Source organism: Nannobrachium achirus (assembly GCF_963921795.1).
Source record: "Nannobrachium achirus genome assembly, chromosome: 1".
Lineage (NCBI taxonomy): Eukaryota > Metazoa > Chordata > Actinopteri > Myctophiformes > Myctophidae > Nannobrachium > Nannobrachium achirus.
In genome coordinates this window covers 4,625,563-4,647,483 of record NC_137810.1, presented here as the reverse complement: position 1 = coordinate 4,647,483, position 21,921 = coordinate 4,625,563, and the positions used below count along the sequence as shown (strand labels likewise).

The window sequence follows — 21,921 nt, the reverse complement described above, 5'->3', positions numbered from 1 at the left end:
GCTGACGAGCTGCTGACACTATAAATTCCTCAGCCCATCTACAAGCTCACAAACATTTCCAGCTGCTCAGCCTATACAATCCTGTGTGTTCATGTGTTAGTTCAGTGCCATACTAGTGAAAACAGCCGATCTACAAGCTCACTACGCTTTGTTGCTGAGACTATAAAATCCTGTGTGTTCATGTGTTAGTTCAGTGCCATACTAGTTTTCATTGCGGGTCTGGCACGACCAGGTGACCTGGTCTAGTTATGGTCGTATCTCCCCTCGTTGCGTTATAGGCGATTATGCCTGACGGATGATATTGTGAACGGTCGGTGTTCTCTCGTTTTTGGGAGCCCTGAAGCATGGCTACTAAACGATAAGTGGAGGCAGATGCTCAACTCAGAAGTCTACAGGAGACGACTCTTTGGCATCGTTGTGGATGAAGTCCATTCTGCATATAAATGGTTCGTAATGAAATAATATTAATAATGTAATGTAGCCTGTAACCTGTTTAGAATAGATTAAGCACCACAGTATGATTATAATTGTTGCATAATTAGACGTAGAGACGGACATTATCCCCGTTATATATTTATAAAAAAGGTTCCCCACAACTAACTAAGTGGAAAAACTGTAAATGTGTGATTGATCTTTTCAACAAACAAACGTATTCCTTTGTATACAGTTATCAGGGATAAATGTAAAACGGATAGAAGTTAATGTTTTTATGTGGGCAGTGAGACCTGAATAGTAATAGAGCTGCTGTAATAACAATATGGCTATTTTTCACTCATCAAAACATGTCATGTTTTAATGTCCTAGGGGAGAGGGGTCCAATGGCCAGCCAGCTTTTAGAGAAAGTTTTGGAAGACTTGGAGAACTCAGATCCCTGACAAAGAGAGGTGAGTAAACAAATCATGAAATATAATTTATAGAACAAAAATATTCTAATATGTCAAGCAATATATAATTGTGAATTAATTTAATTTTGAGCATTATGACATGCTCAGAAGTAAAGATTAAATTAATTCAAAATTGTTCTGGTCCAGTTCATTGCGACCGTAGGTCGCACTTACTACAGAAAGCTGCTCGAGGTGTCCGTGCGTCCGTCAGTCAGTCACACCTCACACGTCACACTTTTGCCCTGCTCATATCTCGGCCACCGTTGGCCCGATCCATGCCAAAATTTCCACACAAACTCCTTGCCTGCCAAACTACAACCTCCAAGGACCCCCAGAGTTCCAGGGACCCCCAGGTCCCTGGGGGACCCCCAGGTGTAAAAAAAATACCAAATGTGCAAAAATTACCAAATGACCACCCCAACGGGGCTGCTCACGGGGAATTCCCGGGGACCACCCACTCCTGGTGCTCCAGAACGGATGCAAAAGTGGTGGCGCCCCCAGTGGAGGACCCCCTGCCACTGCAGCTCACATAAAATGCCGTAACTCGGGCTAGGAGCGTCCGGGAGAGCCGGGGCCGGTACGTAATCGTCCGCCAAGGCAACGCGGACACCCCACCCCTCATTTCTCACATGGCCCTCTTCTAGCGCCACCTACAGGCCGATTTTTAAAACACATTTTTGGCCACTGCTCCTACAGTTTTGGCCCTCAAATCACGGAAATCACTACACAGTATGTCTACACTCATGTCATCAACATGGATCCGGAAGTTTTTGGAAAAACAAATTTTTGCCCTATTTGTGGAGATAAGTGACCTACGGTCGCTTATCTCCCGATTAGGGAGTCTTACTGGTGTTATTAGTATGTAATTGCCAGATGACTATACCATGCCAGATCATTATGTAAGTAAGCTGAAACATCTGTGCTTATTCTTCCCAAATGCCCAATGCTCAGCACAAAACAAATTATTATTTTCCTGTTTAAGAGACAAACAAGAGTGTCTTTAGGCACCAATGATCACAGTCAGTTACAGCCTTTATCTCAACAGTGACTGAACAAGGCAATACAGTAATGAATTATTACATAGTATATTTGTCCTGACATATTTTACAAATTAAAATAAACATTCATAATCAGAATATCTATTGTGTGCTGCATTCAATCCAATGTTGTAAGTTTTATGTCTGGTGACACCTGTTGTAATTTGTTGTGTTTCTCAGGTACCCCTGTCCTGGCTTTAACAGCAACAGCAGATCTTGAGTCCCAGGACCGTGTCATGAGAATACTGAACATGGAGAGAGCAACTCAAATGACTGTCAGTCCAAATCGACACAACATAAGACTTGGACTGAGAGAAGTTCCAGCAAGCAACTTTAAATGTTTTGATTGGGTGGTGCAGGAGGTTTTAAATAAAGGCCAATCAATGTCTCCTGTCCTAATTTACTGCCGTGCACTAAAGGTAGTAGGAAGGGTATTTGGCTACATTAAAGCTCGGCTTGGGGAAAGAGCGTGGGTTAATGGGGAACAGACACATGAGAAGCTACTGATTGGGATGTACCACAGCAGAACACTGGATAAGAACAAAGCCAGAGTGGTGTCCTCTCTCAATGTTGTAGCTACCTCGGCGCTTGGAATGGGCCTCAACTTCCCTGATATTTATTAGAATGTATACAAAAGTAATACAATTTAAGTACCAGAACTTTGTCAGCTTGTAGATGTGCCATTTCCCCTGAGTGCACAGACTGGATGAGGGTTGAAAGGTTTAAATTGCATTACATGTAATAAAGGCATGATAAAGGCATGATAAAAGGTAACAAACAACCAGTGTTGCAAAACTACTTGATCTACAGACTCACAAGGTGTCGCATCACGAGTTTGTAGGTCTGCTATTTTCACAATATTTTTCATACATTTGAAAAATGTGGGTACCTCTGCTCTTATGTTATAAGTTAATTTTCAGCTCTCACTGAAATGAAAAGGTTACCAAGGTTCATTCAGATAACTTACGATATGATTAACAATGTTTATTATTGATGAGTATAACAAGTGTATATGTAACATTTTGACTTGGCGTCGGCTCTGCTTCCCCCTGCTCAGCGCAGCACAGAAGAACATCATTAACCATTGGGAGCAGGGGGATCTAAATATATAAATATATAAACACCCCCCATGGGGAACAGAATTAGCAGAGCCTACTGGTGGAGCTGGGGAGGCGGTGGGGGCAAGCAAGCGCATAGCACAGCAGACCTGGAAGGCAGCAGCAAGAGAATGACAGCCTGAGGGGGTTACATAGCTTGGCAAGAGATCAGCTGACTGCCGCAGGCAGGCAGGCTGCCACGTCGCCTGTGACGTAGGACTGGCGTAATAGTGTAGTAACAGACTTAAAGCAACATAGTGCGCAGTGACCCCTCAAGTGTATCTAAATGAACTAACTCCGCTGGCTACATACATTTCATTCAGATAACTTACGATATGATTAACAATGTTTATTATTGATGAGTATAACAAGTGTATATGTAACATTTTGACTTGGCGTCGGCTCTGCTTCCCCCTGCTCAGCGCAGCACAGAAGAACATCATTAACCATTGGGAGCAGGGGGATCTAAATATATAAATATATAAACACCCCCAACACGCAGAGCCAAGAACGCCCTACGGGAAAATGACTCACCGATTCATCCTAGCGGATATCCCACCGCTCCTCGGTGGAGACACAGTGACGAAATGCAAGCTAGCATTTCTGGATCCTACTAGGATATCCTAGCCTTATGTGAGATAAATGACAATGTGAGCCAGGCGCACCATGCCGTTTGGCATCCTGGCCGAGCCCCCACTGCTCCTTATGGAGACACAGTGATGAAATGCAAGCTAGCATCCCAGGGTTCTGCTAGGATATACTACTATTATGTGGGAGAACTATGTGAGATGGCGCAACCAGCCGTGTGACATCTTTGCGGATATCCCACTGTTCCTCCTTGGAGGTGCAGTGACGAATGCCGCTAGCATCCTGGATCCAGCTAAGACATAGGTCTACTAACATAATGTGGAAAAATCTATGTGAACTGGCGCAACCAGCCATGCACGTCTTAGCAGATATCCTACTGCTCCTAATGGAGACACAGAGACGAATGCAACTAGCATCCTGGATCCTGATAAGACATACTAACATAATGTGGAAAATCTATGTGAGCTGGCGCAACAAGCCGTGTGACATCCTAGCAGATATCCCACTGCTCCGCGTGGAGACACAGTGCCGAAATGCAGCTAGCATTTCTAGATCCTGCTAGGATATTCTAACGTTATGTGAGATTCACTGAGGGAGCGCTCCCCCTTGATTAGCCGATCCCATCTTCTTCCCCAACACGAGACAATTAACCATCTGGGATCGGCTAGACACATTACTTTATTAAGCCTTTATAATATCTGATACAACCAATTTTTCCCCCAGCTACCACCATATATGCATAGATTACTGAATCCATTCAGAGATAATTACAAACACTTGAACTCATGAGATTCTGCGCCAGCATAATCTCTCCCCGGTTTAGGCGTACGTAACGTTCATATGCGGAAGAGGACCACCGCCCCAGGGACTTTAGGGTGGCAACCGGCACTTTCATGGCTGCGGTTGTGGCTGCTCCGATACGAAGGGAGTGAGGAGAGTAGAGTTCAGGAGACAGTCCGCAGTACTGGCACAGCAGTTTTAGCTTTTCGACGAACCAGGATCTCGTCATTGGCTTGCCACCGGGGAGGAGAAACAGGGGATCATGAGGGTGGTTACAGGCTCGGTATTGCAGGTAGGTGGACATGGAAGAGAAGGGGCAGAAATCAGTATTAGTCTTAGATATAATCACGTGAACACCTTTTTTAGATTTGTCAGATTTAGAATGTTTCAAAAATAGAGTGAATAGGTCTTTTTCAAAGGTGACATCAGAAACAGTGAGATCATGCTCAGGGTCAAAGGAGAGAGAACTAGTGGTGAATTCCCCGCACCTTAAGAAACCATAAAAAGCTGTGAGAATGGTGGCTTCTAACATTTTATCCTCATAAAAAGAAAAGGAGCCCAGTCTCAGTCTACACACCAACTGATGCACCAAGTAAATAGTGAGAGGCAATCTTTTGTCTTTGCCTTGAGGTTGGTCTCTTTTGAGGCCGTTGAGCAGCAGACGAATGGAGGGATGGCTGAGGATACTACAGGCTGAAGGGTCTAGGCACCGGAGATGAAATTGAATACCCGCCAACATGGCTTTAATTGAAGATGGATGGAGCTTGCGGGATTCTGAGGAGTGCACTATGAAGGCACAGACTACAGCTAGATTGACTGGGATTGGGTTAATTGAACAGTAGGAGCAAAAAGAGGAAAAGAAAACCCATGCTGAATCGTATGCTTTTAATGTATTATTTGACAAGCCTTTCCTCATAGTCATGGCAGCTGAGTTCAAGAGACCTTGCAGAAACTTATTGGAATTTAATTGAGGATCGCTTGAGAAAACGGAGGGCAGGGCAGGCTGGATGGCTTGGCGTTGGGGCACAGCGCTCTGAAGTCCTGAAATTTAAACCGGGACAGAGCGTCAGCTATTGAATTATCGAGGCCTGGTATGTGAGAGGCCCGAAGAACGAAGTTGTTATTAATACAGATCCATGAAACCCTTCTCATTAAACTGTTAATTATCGGGATAGAAGAACGACCTTTATTAATAATGTTAACTGTGGCCTCGTTATCACAGAAAACCATAATTTGTTTCCTTTCCCAATCCTTCCCCCATAATAAGCATGCCATGACGATCGGGTACAATTCATACAGCGCAATGGATTTACAGTTAGCGGCCATTTCGCTCATTTCGATCGGCCACAGATGAGCAAACCACTCGTTTTCATAAATCCCTCCGAACCCGATGGACGGGGCGGCATCAGTGAAAAATTTAAGAGTAGAGGAAGTTTCTATTACATCGTTATAGAAAAAGGATATCCCGTTCCATTGATCTATCAATGCGGACCAGAACCGAATATCAGATTTGCAACCCTCATCTAGAACAATAGTATCATTGAGATTAGGAACGGATTTTGCCATGTCTAACAGCCGTGAAACGAATGAGCGGCCCTGGGGAATGATTCGCATGGCGAAGTTGAGATGGCCTAGAAGCGACAAAATATTACGTTTAGACATGGCTGGAACCTCTAGACAGTTCTTTAGAAATTCTCTAATGCGGGTTAGTTTATCCTCTGGCAAGGATGCCTGCATGCGCTCGCTGTCTAATAGAATGCCAAGAAACTCTAACTTTTTCCTGGGGCCGACTGTTTTTTCCTCTGACAGGGGAACTCCGGTAGCTTTAAACAGGTCTTTTAAAACTGAGATGCACCGGGCTGGAGGCGAGTGGCGAAAATCTACAACTAGAAAATCATCGAGGAGATGCAACACGAAAGGCAGTTTATACGTGTTGGATAAAATCCAGCATAGCGCTTCTGATAGTGAGTCGAAAATGCGGGGGCTGCTACGGCACCCGAATGTTAGCTTGACTGCAAAATAGAAAAGGCCCTTCCATTTCACCCCGAAAAAAGGCCATTGCGAAGGGTGGAGTGGCATAACCTTGAACGCATCCGTAATATCCGCTTTCCCCAGCCACGCGCCAACGCCCGCCGCTTTGATCATTTGGATAGCGTTATCAACAGTGGCGTAATACAGGGAGAACGGGAACAACGGAATTAATTCGTTAATGCTGGGAACTGGGCCGTTATGCGGCGCTGACAGGTCGATGATCATACGTTTTTTCCCTGAGTATTTGCGCGTAGCTACTCCTATTGGGCTCACTCTGAAAAGGGAGAACGGGGACTTTTTGAAAGGCCCGATCATGTGGCCTTTAGAGATTTCTTTTTTAAGAAGTTCATCTACCGCAGTGGGTTCTAAAATTGCAGACTGCAAATTTTTGCATACATGAGTAACCTTCGGTAGCCAGCACAAACCCGCCAGAAACCCCTGAACTAGCCCAGTCAATAAATAGTCAACGAAAGAACGATTGGGGTGGTTCTTGAGGGCCTTGGACAAAGCAGGGACATTCACAGGAGTGGATGGATGGTCCTTTATTTTCTCGCTGGTTTTGCACGGACTCTCCGTGGGCAGACGGACCTCGGGTGGCTGTCCCCGCACCAGCTGCAGATATGCATAAATTTACAAGGTTGGAATGTGCATACATTTTCATTGAACTGGGAACAAATGGGAGTATTATCACCAGGCGAGTATCGCACCTGCTGTCTCTTGGGTTGAGCGGCGAAGTTGGCCGAGGCACTTGGCTGAGGCTGCTGGTACTGGGGCTGCTCACGCTTAAACGTAGGCGCGGTTTTGGGGCAGAGATTAACGGTGTGGTTAAAAGAACCGCACACTGCACATGACAACATCTTATGCCCGGTGAAATGCCTGGATATTAAAGAAAGGTCAACTACCGACCAGTCCAGGCGTTGGTTGAACCTTTGGATGTGGAGAGCGGCTTTAGAGGAAAATGATTTGTGATACTCATAGAAAAGGGAGCCGCCATATGACAAAGCCAGATCTGCTATGATGGACATGTAGGTGTCTAATTCCTGCCTGCGCTGGGGGTAAGCCTCGCAGACGCAGTCTCTATATACACCAAAAGCAACAAAAAACTCAGCCAGAGTTAAGGTTTTGGACAGCCTGGGGTCTGAGTCCTTAAGCATCACGGAAACATCCCCGCAATCCAGCATCCTCCTATCAGAAGCGTCGGAGTTAATCAGAATCTTGATCAGGTTAATATCATGTCCTGTCGAAAAAGCGGACAATTGGTAAGCGATTTAAATGCCTAATTTCTATAACAATTTAGACTTAAAGCTTATTTACCTGCTACTATGTGACCTCTTAGGTTCTCTGAGATGGCCGCCGCAGGAGAGAGAAAAGGAGAGCCCGTAGCAGGGGCTGGAACAGCTGTTCCCCAGGTTTTCTGCGTGGCCACAAACGGCGAGCTCGCAGCGAGCCCGCCGAACTGGAACGGGGGTGGCGCGCAGCCAGCGGCTGCTGCTGCTGCCGCCGTTGCTGGCTGGAAAAACCCTGTAGTTGGCGCGGAGCCCGCGGCTGCTGCTGCTGCCGCCGTAGGTAGCTGGAAAAGCCCTGTAGTTGGCGCGGGGCCCGCGGCTGCTGCTGCTGCCGCCGTCGTAGGTAGCTGGAAAAGCCCTGTAGTTGGCGCTGAGAAACGCGAAGACCGGCTAGAAGGACCTGGGCCGCCGCTGAAGTTCTCGAGAGCGTTGATCCTTAAATTCACTTGATCGATGGACGATTTCAGGCTTAGCAGAGTAGCTGTGATGACGTCGTCATTAGGTCTGCTAGAAGCGGGTTCCGACGGCTTGCTTTTACTCTTCTTTGCCCCTGACGGCCCCGTGATGCTGGCGGGGCGGCCGCGCTTCTTAGCTGGGCCTTTGCCTTTACCAGCGCCAACAGGATCTTGATCGGGCTCTTCTGAATTGATCATGAAGTCAAACAGACCTTCATGGCTCAGACCTGGCGTTGCTTGCAAGCCGCGCGCATACAGGTTCTCCAAAATACGCTGTACAGGCCAGTCAGACAGCTTCTTCTGAATCTGGCGGGAGCTACGTCTCCTGCTGGGGAGAGAGGGAGGAGGATCCACCTCGCTGGTCGCCGTCGCTGGGATCTCAATCTCCTCGACTGGATCTGGATCTACTTCAATTAGATCGTCCGCAGGGCCATCGTCGTCCGACTCGGAGTGAGCGGCGGACATGGCGGCGACAAAACCAACAAACAAAGCTAAAGCGGCAAGCAAGCGCATAGCACAGCAGACCTGGAAGGCAGCAGCAAGAGAATGACAGCCTGAGGGGGTTACATAGCTTGGCAAGAGATCAGCTGACTGCCGCAGGCAGGCAGGCTGCCACGTCGCCTGTGACGTAGGACTGGCGTAATAGTGTAGTAACAGACTTAAAGCAACATAGTGCGCAGTGACCCCTCAAGTGTATCTAAATGAACTAACTCCGCTGGCTACATACATTTAGAATAATAATTGTAAATACTAATACAATTCTGGGGAACTGCAAGTGTGGTTCCACCTACGTGAATCACACAGAATCAGTCTTTCAAATGTAACACATACTGTATATTACAACATATTGAGATCTCATGTGAAGCAAGGCAAGAATGTGTGAAGCATGACCATAAGTTTAACAAAAAGCAGATTCACAAAATAATCTCTGACAGTAAAATAGTGCATTGCTCTATGTCAGGGGTCTTCAACGTTTTCAGGCCAAGGACCCCTTAGTTGAGAGAGAGATGAAGATGTTTTTTTGTACTACTAACTGACATATCAAAGTGTTTCGTTTCGTTTACAATAGGGTTTGTTTTACTATAAAGTCTCGACACGAGTCTCGAAAGAGCGATGCTATTTTGTCAACAGAGAAAAGCATGGCTAGAGTGGCGCTGGCTGATGACGCTGATCACGTGGCTACGATAACCCTACTCTGATTCGTTGGAACAACATCCAATCAGCAACGACGCCGCCTACGTCACAACTTACTTCCTGAAATACGAGTCAACTGACTATTTTCCAGACTGTGATGCGTAGAGACAATACAAAATGTGGAACGGAGCAAACAGGCTGGATCCAGGCTAGTCAACGAGAGCAGTGCCTGCGATCTTGATAGTTTGTACTTTTATGGAGATTATCTTTTGGCGTGAAGCGAGACCACTATTGTTTCGGAGGAACAATATTTGTAGTTTCAATACGTGTCCATCCTTTGAATGGGTTGAACCCACTAATGTTGAGTCCTTTTGTACTGAAGAGATGAATATTGTGTAGCCTATTTCAACAATATGTATAGGGTGTTTGTATAAGGTGGTTTTATCCGGTTTTGGGTGATTTTATTGCAGTTATGTGTGTATTCCCCACACAACAGTGTAACAAGGAACTGTGAGTGTGATCAGTAGACTACAATACCAGACGGACTACTCAGTGTCTGTACACTGTTAATGTTTAGAGTCAGGGACGTGCTGGCCATTGGGAAAAGCGGGACAACTCCCGAACGGCCGGTTCATTCCCGGCCGGCCCAGGCCGGCCATTAGGAAAAAAATCCAAATAAAATGTCGGCCTTCGTTCCATGTTGGGGGCTAGGCGGCCAACAAAGTAAATCGTCACTGTCGGGCAGAAACCTCGTATCTCTTTCGCAAAGCAAAGCCCTGCTTCACCATAAAAGGCTGTTGCACAAAAGTAGTGGAAACAGCAGATCTACAAGCACACAACGTCGTGTGCTTGTAGATCAGCTGTTTTCACTAGTTTAAATCATTTTTAAAATGATAAATACAAAACAAACGTACAAGGTTTCCACTCGACAACGACGAAATATAACTCATGTACAGTAATTGGACCACTGGCTTGTCACTTGTCATGATCTGAAATGGCAAATCTTTGAGTAGCAGCAGCGCTATAGAGAGCGCTATAGAGAGATCTCTCTATAGCGCGCAATGAGGGCCTCTCCAACAATTTTTCCCGGGCTGAATCAGGGGCCCAGCACGTCCCTGTTTAGAATGTTACATCCTATTGGAGAAATATCCGTTTCCATTAGAACTGACTGAAAATAACTTTATACTTGACGTTTAACCACTTGAACCCCAGCATGCCTATTCTGGGGGGAACCGCGTTGTGACCTTGTAGATCTGCTATTGTTGGTGAAGAGAGTTGTCATAGATGAAAAAAGAACTCATCTCAAGTACAGTGCAAATCTGGTCTGTTTTACTAAGCATACAGTATTAAGTGATATTGTTGATGTAGTGATATTGATGAATTCCAAATCTTATCAAATTATCTCGAGGCACCCCGGGGTGCCCCGTCACCCACTTTGAAAACCCTTGGTCTATATCACACTGGAGTTAACATGGATTACCTGGTCTATAAACCCCTGGTCTATATCACACTGGAGTTAACATGGATTACCTGGTCTATAAACCCCTGGTCTATATCACACTGGAGTTAACATGGATTACCTGGTCTATAAACCCCAGGTCTTATCACACTGCAGTTAACATGGATTCCTTGGGCTAAAAATGGACTGACAAAACAATGGTTTAGTGATGAGTCATCACTTTTCACAGTTTTGTGGGCATTTTGTGGGACCATTTTTAGCCCAAGGAATGTTTTTCTTTTGCAATGGATTCAGAATAATGACAAACCCCTAGATAGACCCCTCACATCCTACTTAAAGCAGTTTTTTTTTCTGTGTATGTTCCTTCTGTATAGAAAGTCGATGGGAGCCCAATTTGATTTGGCCGCTGTGGCGACCACGAAGGTTGCAAACTCGGGCACCCTAGCTAAATCATTAGAGCAAGAGCTGGGCTTCATCTGTGCAAAATGTGGCACTTTTAGACTGATTTGCATGAAATTAGCATTTTCTCCCCTTAAGGCTCCGCACTAACAGCATTGTCCATGCTCTTTTAACTATCGTGTGTGCCTATTTATGGTATTTAGAATTTAAACATGTTAAATGTTAAATAAAGAAAACAGCCAACCACAAGCTCCCAAGCTGACACATTGTTTACAAAACCTAAAAATAAATAAAAACTATTCCACCTTTGGGTCGAGACTTTTTGGACAACAGCAAATCTACTGTACAAGCTCACAACACATCGCAACATGTTGTGAGCTTTTAGATAGTCACTAATATTAGTCAACTTAATACCATTATTACCAGTACTGTTCTTATGTACAGTTTTTGTTCTTTAAATTTCATTTTACATTTGTGTAACACTGTCAGATCCTATTATTCAGTGCAAGTTTTTGATGCTTGTTTGTGTTTCAACTTTGATGTCTTCCCTCCAGTTGATATATACGCACACAAGGTGTTCTTTATGTTGGACAGGCATTTATTAGCACCATGCCATCCAATGCATGATATGCCATGAGAACTCATTGGCCACGTCAACTCTGGGGAAATACAGGATCAGTAGAGAGCACTGCTGATATTTTATTGCTGTTTTGAGTGTGTGTGTGTGTGTGTGTGTGTGTGTGTGTGTGTGTGTGTGTGTGTGTGTGTGTGTGTGTGTGTGTGTGTGTGTGTGTGTGTGTGTTGCCTTCTGAGTGCTCTGTTCAGAACTATGAACTGCCTCTACCTCAGCTCTAATTAACAGAGACCCTTAAACCACCCTTCCTCATCAACAGATCTGAATCAGCTGTCAAGAAGTCAGTGTGACCTGGGCTGGTAAAACCTCAGTACACAGGAGGAAAACAAAGACACATAGAAACATGAAATGGACCAAAACAAGAACATTATGAACGTATTCAACCTTATTAAAACAAAAGAAAATATATATCCACAAGTTTCCAAGATCCCATCGTGCATTGCGCAGAAATTGGACGGAGCTTCCGGCGCCGCAGCCGAGTGTGATCTACAAGCTCACAACGGCTGCATCTGCGACGCGACGTGAGCTTGTATGTCTGCTGTTAACCGGAAGTGTGGTGCAGTGTGGTGCAAAACATTCTCCAGTAAATTCCCGCGGAAAGAGGTGGATATATATAAACATCTGATGGTGGCTACATCTTGTGTACAATTATGCTGTGCAGCACTGTGGTCTGCCTTTGGTTGTTGTGTTTTATAAAAAAAAATACTTTTAACTTGTTTTAGCAGCAGGCTGTCTTGAACACACCTATAGGTAAATATAAATACATTATTGACTTGCTGCCATGCGTTTGTCTTATTAGAAACATTACAGTTAATTAAGTGTGCATTTAGATTTTCTTTCTACAGCCTGGAGTAGAATCCTTAGTTTTTCAAGTTAAGGTCATGTTGGGTCTGCTGTCAAGATGTGAATTAACAGAAGACCAAATTACAAAAGTATTGCAATTGAAGTTGTAGACATTTGCAATTTTAGTTGTATACATTTTCCCTGTGTGTATCTGGATGTGATCTGAGTGAATTGTCATGTTGGTTAGTTTTTGGCTCATCGTTTGTCAAATTAAATGGGACTGTCTTTTTGTGTTCACATGTTCTGGGTTGCTCAAACACCTTTATTAGGCAGATTGGACCAAGCCTAACTTCATCTAGTGTCTGTCATCCTTGCCCTAATATCTAGAAAATAAATTGATTAAAGGGCTGCCGTTCCGGACCTTACAAGCCATCGGTCGGTAACCTTTCCTCATAACAACACACATCTTCACCCTGCAGCAGTTTGTCTCACACTGAACCAGGGGCGGGCAAACACACTGGAGTATATATAGACAACTCTTAACCGGACACAGGTGAACACTGTGGGCAATTAACACGTGATTGGCTATGAGTCTAATAGGACACAGTTGATTGGCTATGGGCCTAACAGTTACAGGACACCAGAGATGGACAGAGTAGGCCTACTCCAGGGGTGTCAAGCTGCCATACCCTGGGTCCAGGGGGGTCCAGGGGTAGGCAGCTGCCATACCCTGGGTCCAGGGGGGTCCAGGGGTATGCAGCTGCCATACCCTGGGCCCAGGGGGGTCCAGGGGTAGGCAGCTGCCATACCCTGGGCCCAGGGGGAAAATAAAAGTAACTTTTAAATATAAATTCATGAATGTCTCTTTGTCTATCTGTGCTGGTTATTCTGTTGTTAAATTACAGTAAAATAACTACAACTGCAAAAGGTTACAAAATGTTCACTTTAACAAGGTATTATAATTATATTCTCCACATCATATCCAGGCCAAGAAACCATAGAAACAGGGGGGAAAAAAATAAATGTACTTCTTAACCCTTAAGTGCTGTTCGGGTCATTTTGACCCGTTTTACATTTTCATTTGGAAAAAAAAAGGTAGAAGTTAAATTTTTTTCCACCTGAAACTCACTGGCCTTAAAGATTCTTCACCCATGCTACACCCCCCTCATATTTTTTGAACCTTTAGTGCTGTTCGGGTCATTTTGACCCGGAAGCACAGATGCACAGAAATACACAGTATTATGCCAAACAGACACACAGTCACCCCCACTTCTAACACCTCCCTTCCTAAGCCCCATTCCATTTCATCAGTAAACTCTGTGCTATTCTTCTGCCATAAACACAAACACAATGATCAATACATGATGTCATACAACGTCATACTGTACTATAATACTGTATTGTCCAAACATGTAAAAGAACATTAATGTTCCAATGTTCCAGCATGGATTTAACATCAGCCTGTTTAATGCAGTACCTTTGTCAACCTCTAGGTGTCCTACCAGACCACAGGAACATAATATAACTCTACTCAGAGTGGTCAAAATAATGTCCTATTAACACAACATAAGAAAGGGGAAGGTCTCATGACCCAAACGTTGATCTAATAAATTATTGTCTTGAACTTGCAAGATCGAGGCACATTTGTTTTCATTCTTTTCTCTATACGCAAGGCCAGTGGTTTTCAAAGTACCCAGGGGGATGTTTATTTTTCATTCTGTAGGTGGGGGTAAGTGGGGAACATAGAACCTGGGGAACATAGAACCTTTTTTTGCGGGGGTAAATAGGGAACATAGGGAACATAGAACCTGGGGAACATAGGAAATGAGCTCAGTACGGTGTTTCTCAAACTGGGGTCCAGGGACCCCCAGGGTTCCTCCAGTGGGTTCTAAATGGACCCTTAAGGTCCATGTGTTTCCATTTATTCATTCTCCAGAACCAAGCGTCTCAGTTCAGTCAGTGTGTTGGTGTTTGCATGACTTTCATCATTGACTGATTATTGTTGTGGTAATTGTGGTCACTGAAGTGTAGTTACCCAATGTGGCCACAGGGTGGCATCTAAGTGCAGCATCATGTAGTTTGCTTGTTTGTGCATGTTTTTTGTTCTTGAAATTACTTAAAAAATAGCACATGTACACAAGCTTGTACACATGTACAAGCTTGTGATGTGCAGTTAACTTGCTTGTACATCTGCTATTTGTGAATTATACAATAGGTTACAATTATTGTGACTCTGTATATGGCATAAAATGATGTTCTAAGCCATTGGTTCTCAAAGTGAGGTCTGGGGACCCTCAGGGGTCCTTGGGACAGGAAAAGTAGTTAACATAGCATCACAATCAATTGAACCACTTTATCCATTGTTATGTTGGCTATTCAAAAATAGCAGATCTACAAGCTCACAGCTTGTAGGTGTTTGAAAATATTTGAAAAAAATATCGAAAATGTTTAGAATATTTAGAATAATTGTGAAAATTGTTTAACACAAATGCTCTCTTCTGGGGGTCCCTGTTCAAAATCATGTTCAGATGGGGGTCCTCGGCCAAACATACATTTGGGGGTCCTTGGCATCTAAAGGTTAGGGAACCAAGGCTTAAAGGACATCCCTCATCTTACAGGATGTCATTTGTATAAACTGTAGATGTGAGTGGACTAGGATTTTCTCACTCTTCTGCCAGTGTGCCAGTGATCAGTGATCACCCTCCAAGGCTTATTTTTAGTTTGGGTTTAGCTTATAACTTTATATCAATTTCACCACTTTTGCAGTAAAATGTTTTTGTACAATAATCCATGTCATGCATGGGAGGCTTTAGGCGCCGTACAGACATCTGCGTCACGCATCATCATCTTATCGTCTGAGAATGGCCACTGGTGGCGCCGTACTAATGCATTCTCAATGCAAGGTTGTTTGGTGTTTTGTCGTTGCCGTGTCTCTTCAAGAGCGTACAGGCTGCGGTTGAGCTAGAGACACGGCAACGACAAAAAACCAAACAACCTTCCATTGACAATGCATTAGTATGGCGCCCCCAGTGGCCATTCTCAGACGATAAGATGATGATGCGTGACGCACATGTGTGAGCGCGGCCTTAGAAAGAGTTGTGTTTGGTCCTGTCTTTCTGTGTGTTTGTCTCTGGTCTGTTGCTGTTGGACTGGTTTGACTCACAGAGAGAGATGGGTGCAGTCTGGCACCATGCCAAGAGCACTTGAGGACGTTTAGAAGGTCTGTGTGTGTGTGTGTGTGTGTGTGTGTGTGTGTGTGTGTGTGTGTGTGTGTGTGTGTGTGTGTGTGTGTGTGTGTGTGTGTGTGTGTGTGTGTGTGTGTGTGTGTGTGTGTGTGTGTGTGTGTGTGTGTGTGTGTGCGTGCGTGCGTGCGTGCGTGCGTGCGTGCGTGCGTGCGTGCGTGCGTGTGTGTGTGTGTGTGTGTGTCTCACAGGGTGGGGATGGTATGTTGTTACAGCACACACTTGTGTTTGTCTTTCTCTCCTGATTTCGTCAAAGTGGAGACACTCCTGTTTAGTTTAAAGACATTCCGTATTGTCTGTTCTGTTTAATACACTCCTGTATAGCTGCACTTCAACAACCGTTCCAGGCTGCCATATCCAGCCCAAGAAACCGTAGAAACAGGGGAAAAAAATGTATCATACCTGTAAGGTATGGCAACATGACTGGTGCTTCACGCGCGTGCAAGACACCAGTCATGTTGCCATACCTTAGCTTTTTCTGAACTGACGCCACTGGATTAATTCAGACCAACACTCCATTATTCTGTATAAGAATTTGTCTTTAAAACTTTGAACTGTAGACACCTCCACCCATTAATTATGATTAGATCTAGTTGATCCTGCTGGGGAAACGGGAGAGTGTTTTCTGCTGGTGTTTCAGTCCGAGTGTATCAAAAGGGTGCGTTCGGAAATGCGCACCGGGTGTGTGCTCAGTGTAGTGAGTGCCTAAACCCAACCCTAATCCTAACCTCAGTAAAACTATGCCTAAACCCAACCCTAACCCTAACCCTAACCTCAGTAAAACTATGCCTAAAACTAACCCTAACACTAACCCTAACCAGACCCGGTGCGCATTTCCGAACGCACCCTTTGATACACTCGGACTGAAACACCAGCAGAAAACACTCCCCTGGGGAAACATTTATCTCCACCCAGGTGACCTCTATCACAGTTAGAGGGTCAGATAATTCATAGACATGGTGACACAGCAGGGCTTGGAATGGAACCCTGGCTGAAACTTCTGCTTTGCAGGTTGGCTCTGTTTCTACCCATTTATACATCACTGAGAGAGAACAAGCATGGTGTCTTATCTTACCAGTCACACAATATGGTTAAACATTGACCGTGTGTGTGTGTGTGTGTGTGTGTGCGTGCGTGCGTGCGTGCGTGCGTGATATGGCTGCAGGTCAATGTACCACATTGTTTCATAATGGGGCGGGGCAGTCCGTCCTCAATAGGATTGAGAACAACACACAACTGTTAGTGGGTTGATACACCTTCACCTGAGGAGTCTGGACTCCATTTAGTTTGATTCACCTGAAGAGTCTGGACTCCATTTAGTTTGATTCACCTGAAGAGTCTGGACTCCATTTAGTTTGATTCACCTGAGGAGTCTGGACTCCATTTAGTTTGATTCACCTGAAGAGTCTGGACTCCATTTAGTTTGATTCACCTGAGGAGTCTGGACTCCATTTAGTTTGATTCACCTGAAGAGTCTGGACTCCATTTAGTTTGATTCACCTGAAGATACTGGACTCCATTTAGTTTGATTCACCTGAAGATACTGGACTCCATTTAGTTTAATTCACCTGAAGATACTGGACTCCATTTAGTTTGATTCACCTGAAGATACTGGACTCCATTTAGTTTAATTCACCTGAAGATACTGGACTCCATTTAGTTTGATTCACCTGAAGATACTGGACTCCATTTAGTTTAATTCACCTGAAGATACTGGACTCCATTTAGTTTGATTCACCTGAAGATACTGGACTCCATTTAGTTTGATTCACCTGAAGATACTGGACTCCATTTAGTTTGATTCACCTGAAGATACTGGACTCCATTTAGTTTGATTCACCTGAAGATACTGGACTCCATTTAGTTTAATTCACCTGAAGATACTGGACTCCATTTAGTTTGATTCACCTGAAGAGTCTGGACTCCATTTAGTTTGATTCACCTGAAGAGTCTGGACTCCATTTAGTTTGATTCACCTGAAGATACTGGACTCCATTTAGTTTGATTCACCTGAAGATACTGGACTCCATTTAGTTTAATTCACCTGAAGATACTGGACTCCATTTTGTTTTACCAGGTCAAACGGATCAAAGCATAAAGATTGTTGCAGGGTAAGTGATTTTACTCTATGGTGTTAAACGGATATTTTCCTATCGATTATTCACCCCATGGAGACTTGAATTCATGGACATTTGACTTTGTTTGTTTTTATCACATTCCTGCGACATTCATTTGAGGAGGCTCTTTGTGTCTCCATAGGGAACAAAGCAGGCTCTTTGTGTCTCCATAGGGAACCACTGCTTATCATCAAATTATTGGCCTAGAATGTGAGAAGAAAGTTATTTTGGGTGAACTATCCCTTTAAGAATGTTAACACCATCTGAGACCCTATTCTGGAGGGGAAACATGTTTTTTTTCTGTCTTTACAGTCTTTCACGATTGTTATCACACGTTTCTCAATATAGGAAAAATTTGATGAATACCTGTCAAATCTGGGAATAAATTCCTTACCAAACAACCTCACCAATGTGTTTGTAAAGGTGTCTAGTAAGTATATCTAACAAAGATTGAAATTCAACATCCCTAGGAAAATCTTTGTCAGCTAGGGTAAGTTTGCGTCTCATTCACTTACTATACACTGTACTAGGGTGTACTGTACCCTAACCCTAACCCTTTAAGTGGGATGTGAGGGGTCTAAGAACTAGGTGTTTTTAGTTATTCTGAATCCATTGCAAGCATTTGTTTTGCACGAAAAACATTCCTTGTGCTAAAAATGGACCCCCATATAATACCACTGTGAAAAGTGAGGCCTCATCACTACACCATCATTTTTATGGGCTGTTTTAGCCCAATGAATGTTTTAGCCCAATGAATTAAAAACACCTAGGTAGACCCCTCACATCCCACTTAAAGCATATTTTTGGGAGTCATGTATAGTAAGTAAATGAGACCCAGAATTACCCTAGCTGTCAAAGATTTTCCTGGGGATGTTGAATTTCAATCTTTCTTAGATATGTTACCTTTACGAACACATTGGTGAAGAAATAGTTTGGTAAGGAATTTATTCCCAGGTTTTTATTAATATTCCCTGACTATATGGGGAACACATACAAAACAGCAACTCATTCACTTCACATACTACAAAAAAGAGCCGTAAGAGTCATAAACAACACTGGCTACCGTGATCACACAAACCTTCTCTTCTACAATTAACTTATTCTAAAGTTCCCCGATCTAGTCAAATTCAAAACAGCCCAAATCAAATTTAAAGCTAAAAACAAACAGATTTCCAGACAAAGAAAGTCACTATGACTTAAGAAACCCCTTAGCTTAGACTTTGAACAACCGCTAGTCCATACAACCCTCAAATCCATGTCTGTCTCATCCTGCGGAGTGTCACTGTGGAGTGGGCTAGCTGATGACATTCAAAAAAGCACCAAGGAAACTGAAAAAAGTATTATTTGACAGTTACAACCAGGAAGAACAACTACTCAATTGATGGAAATTTGACTGTTTATCATACGCCGTATTATAATATAAACTTGACAATACTGAAGTATCTATAGCACCTATGACATACTTATAGCCTATTATAAAGTATACCAATTCATATATAATTACCGATTTTCCTATAATCATAACGAGAATATATAATAAAATATTACTATAACTATTATCATACCGCCCACTCCACAGTGACACTTGTGCCTGTAGAGCTCTTTGCTGTCTTGACCCCCACATGGGGTAGACACAGGGGTGGGAGGGATGTTGTATGATGTATGATGTGCTAATCTTAATCTATTTTGTCTATTAATCATTATTATTACCATTATTTCTATTATCTTGCAAACTGAGCCAGGGGTAGGGCTTGATAAGCACTATGCTTCTCCCTTCCCCTTTTCCAGCATCTTGGGACACCTAATTACTCTGTCATATGGACTTGACAACATGTGCTTTGGACTTTCTTGATACTTTATTATTAATGTGATTGTCTTGCTCAAATGCACAAATGCACATTGCATATCTACCCATTCAGATCAACAAAACAGCCTGTTGGTAGTGGCTATGCATCCCTGGCCGGAGACCTTCTCCGGTTCCGCTCCCTTCCACACATGCCCATGGATCATAACCTGGAGCGTTTAGATGATGGGGATGGCACTGAATCCATTCTGAAAGTTACCTGGCTCCAGCCCATAGACCCGCCCACTCTCTGAGCGGACTGGTTCTCTTGGTCTGGCGTTGTCATATGACGCTTAACTTGATATGGTATCTTGGCGTACCAGCCAATGAAATCTATGCAAGACGGAGGAGGGGGTGGGTCTAACTTTTGAAACAGTGGAGGGGGGAAGCTCAGCCAAAGCTCTTAATTGCTCCCATTGAACTTCAAAGGGGGTTGTGCACACCTCGTTAGCATCAAAGACAACGACCTGTTTGATGCCTGTCATAGAGGGGAGGGGGAGGGGGGAATGTTTTTTGTGTACACACAAGTCAAACACAACCCCTCCCACCAGATCTCTTGTGATTGGGAATTTCAAATTTCAAATCCCCTCCCCTTTGAAAACTCTTGTCAATGGGACAATGTCAGGCTATTCTGAAAGCACACAGGGCTGAGTGGCACAAGAAATGTCGCCTACAATTCAACTAAAAGGCATATGAGCAATTAACTACAACACTAAGGCATATGAGCAATCAGGGGGAATTAACTGCAGGACAACAACAAAATACCTCTTCTGTGCACACATGATCTGCTCACAGCCATCCACAGTCCACAGAGCCTACTTGCTTCTTCTGCAATGAGCCTGCTGGTTCTGCAGGCTTTATTCAACTTACAACATTGACACAAATGTGAGGAAGTGTGCCCTTGACCTTGAGAACACTGCTTTGTTGGCCAAACTTTCAGCAGGAGACATGATTGCCATTGAGGCCAAGTACCACAACAGCTGTCTGTGTTCATTGTACAACAGAGCCAAGCAGGCTGCATCCTAAGGCAATTATGAAGAGGATTCTTGCCTGCATGGTATAGCCTTTGCCAAGTTAGTAGCATACCTAGAAGACATGAGTAGTGATGAGGACAATGCTCCTGTCTTCAAATTGGTTGACATCACTCAGCTGTACAAGACCAGACTGGAACAGCTTGGTCTGACTGTAGAGAAACACCACCAGACTGAAAGACCGACTGCTTTGTGCGCTTCCTCATCTGAAAGCACATTCACAGGGAAGAGACACACTTCTCAGTTTTGAGAAGGACATCAGACCAGCTCTCCTGATGGCCTGTCAGCATGACAGTGATGCTGTGCACTTAATGTGTGCAGCACAGGTGGTGCGCAAAGAGATGTTTGATGCAAGTTTCTCCTTTGATGGGTCATTCCAGGAAAACTACCAGCAGGGAGCTGTGCCACCATCTCTCTTGGCTCTAGTCAACATGATACTTGATGAGGCAAACATCAAGCATACCACAAAACCAGCATTATCAATCTCAGTTATTGGTGTTCAACAGCATGAAGCATCCACCGAAAGTGGATTCACCAAGCTTAGCCCATCACAGCCGCAGCCGAGAAACTCCACTCCCGCTGTACCTGTCCCTCAAGATCCATGCAGTTACACAAAGTAGGGGGCTAGTTGACACACTGTTCAATCTGAGTTTGTGTGTTTCCACAAAACTTGGTGAATACACTTGGTAAGCTTGGTGAATCCGCTTTCCGTGCATGCTTCATGCTGTTGAACACCAATAACTGGGAGATTGATAATTGCTTGGATGTAGGCTGGGTAGGGTCTATCACCCTGTTACGCTTCGGCATGGCTGAGAAAAAATCACTACGGCAAAACAGTGAATGGACTAAATAAATAATAATCACTATTATAACATTATGTAGGCCTATTTTATATTTCAATATTGCTGTTTTTGTAAAGTGATTTGAGTATTTTGAGAGGTTTCAAAACTGCTGTCAAGCTTACAATTTTAACAGTACATACACATGTTATACATCAAAATGTTCACACCATTCTGCTGCTTCTTATACTTTCTATGGATAATCTTTGTGATTTATTGTTGTTGTGCTGTAACCTTTTGTTTGAACACTGTACTTCCCATTCAAACCAATGGAACTTTCAA

At 43.9% G+C, this 21,921-nt stretch overlaps 1 long non-coding RNA gene across 1 annotated transcript; it reads left to right on the top strand.

Annotated features, from left to right (window-relative positions):
* Positions 1 to 320: 320 nt before the first annotated feature.
* LOC308290893 lies at positions 321 to 2,345 on the top strand. Its single transcript, XR_013962307.1, has 3 exons — positions 321 to 446; positions 805 to 884; positions 2,102 to 2,345. It is a non-coding gene; the product is annotated as an uncharacterized lncRNA (long non-coding RNA).
* The last annotated feature ends 19,576 nt before the right edge of the window (positions 2,346 to 21,921 follow it).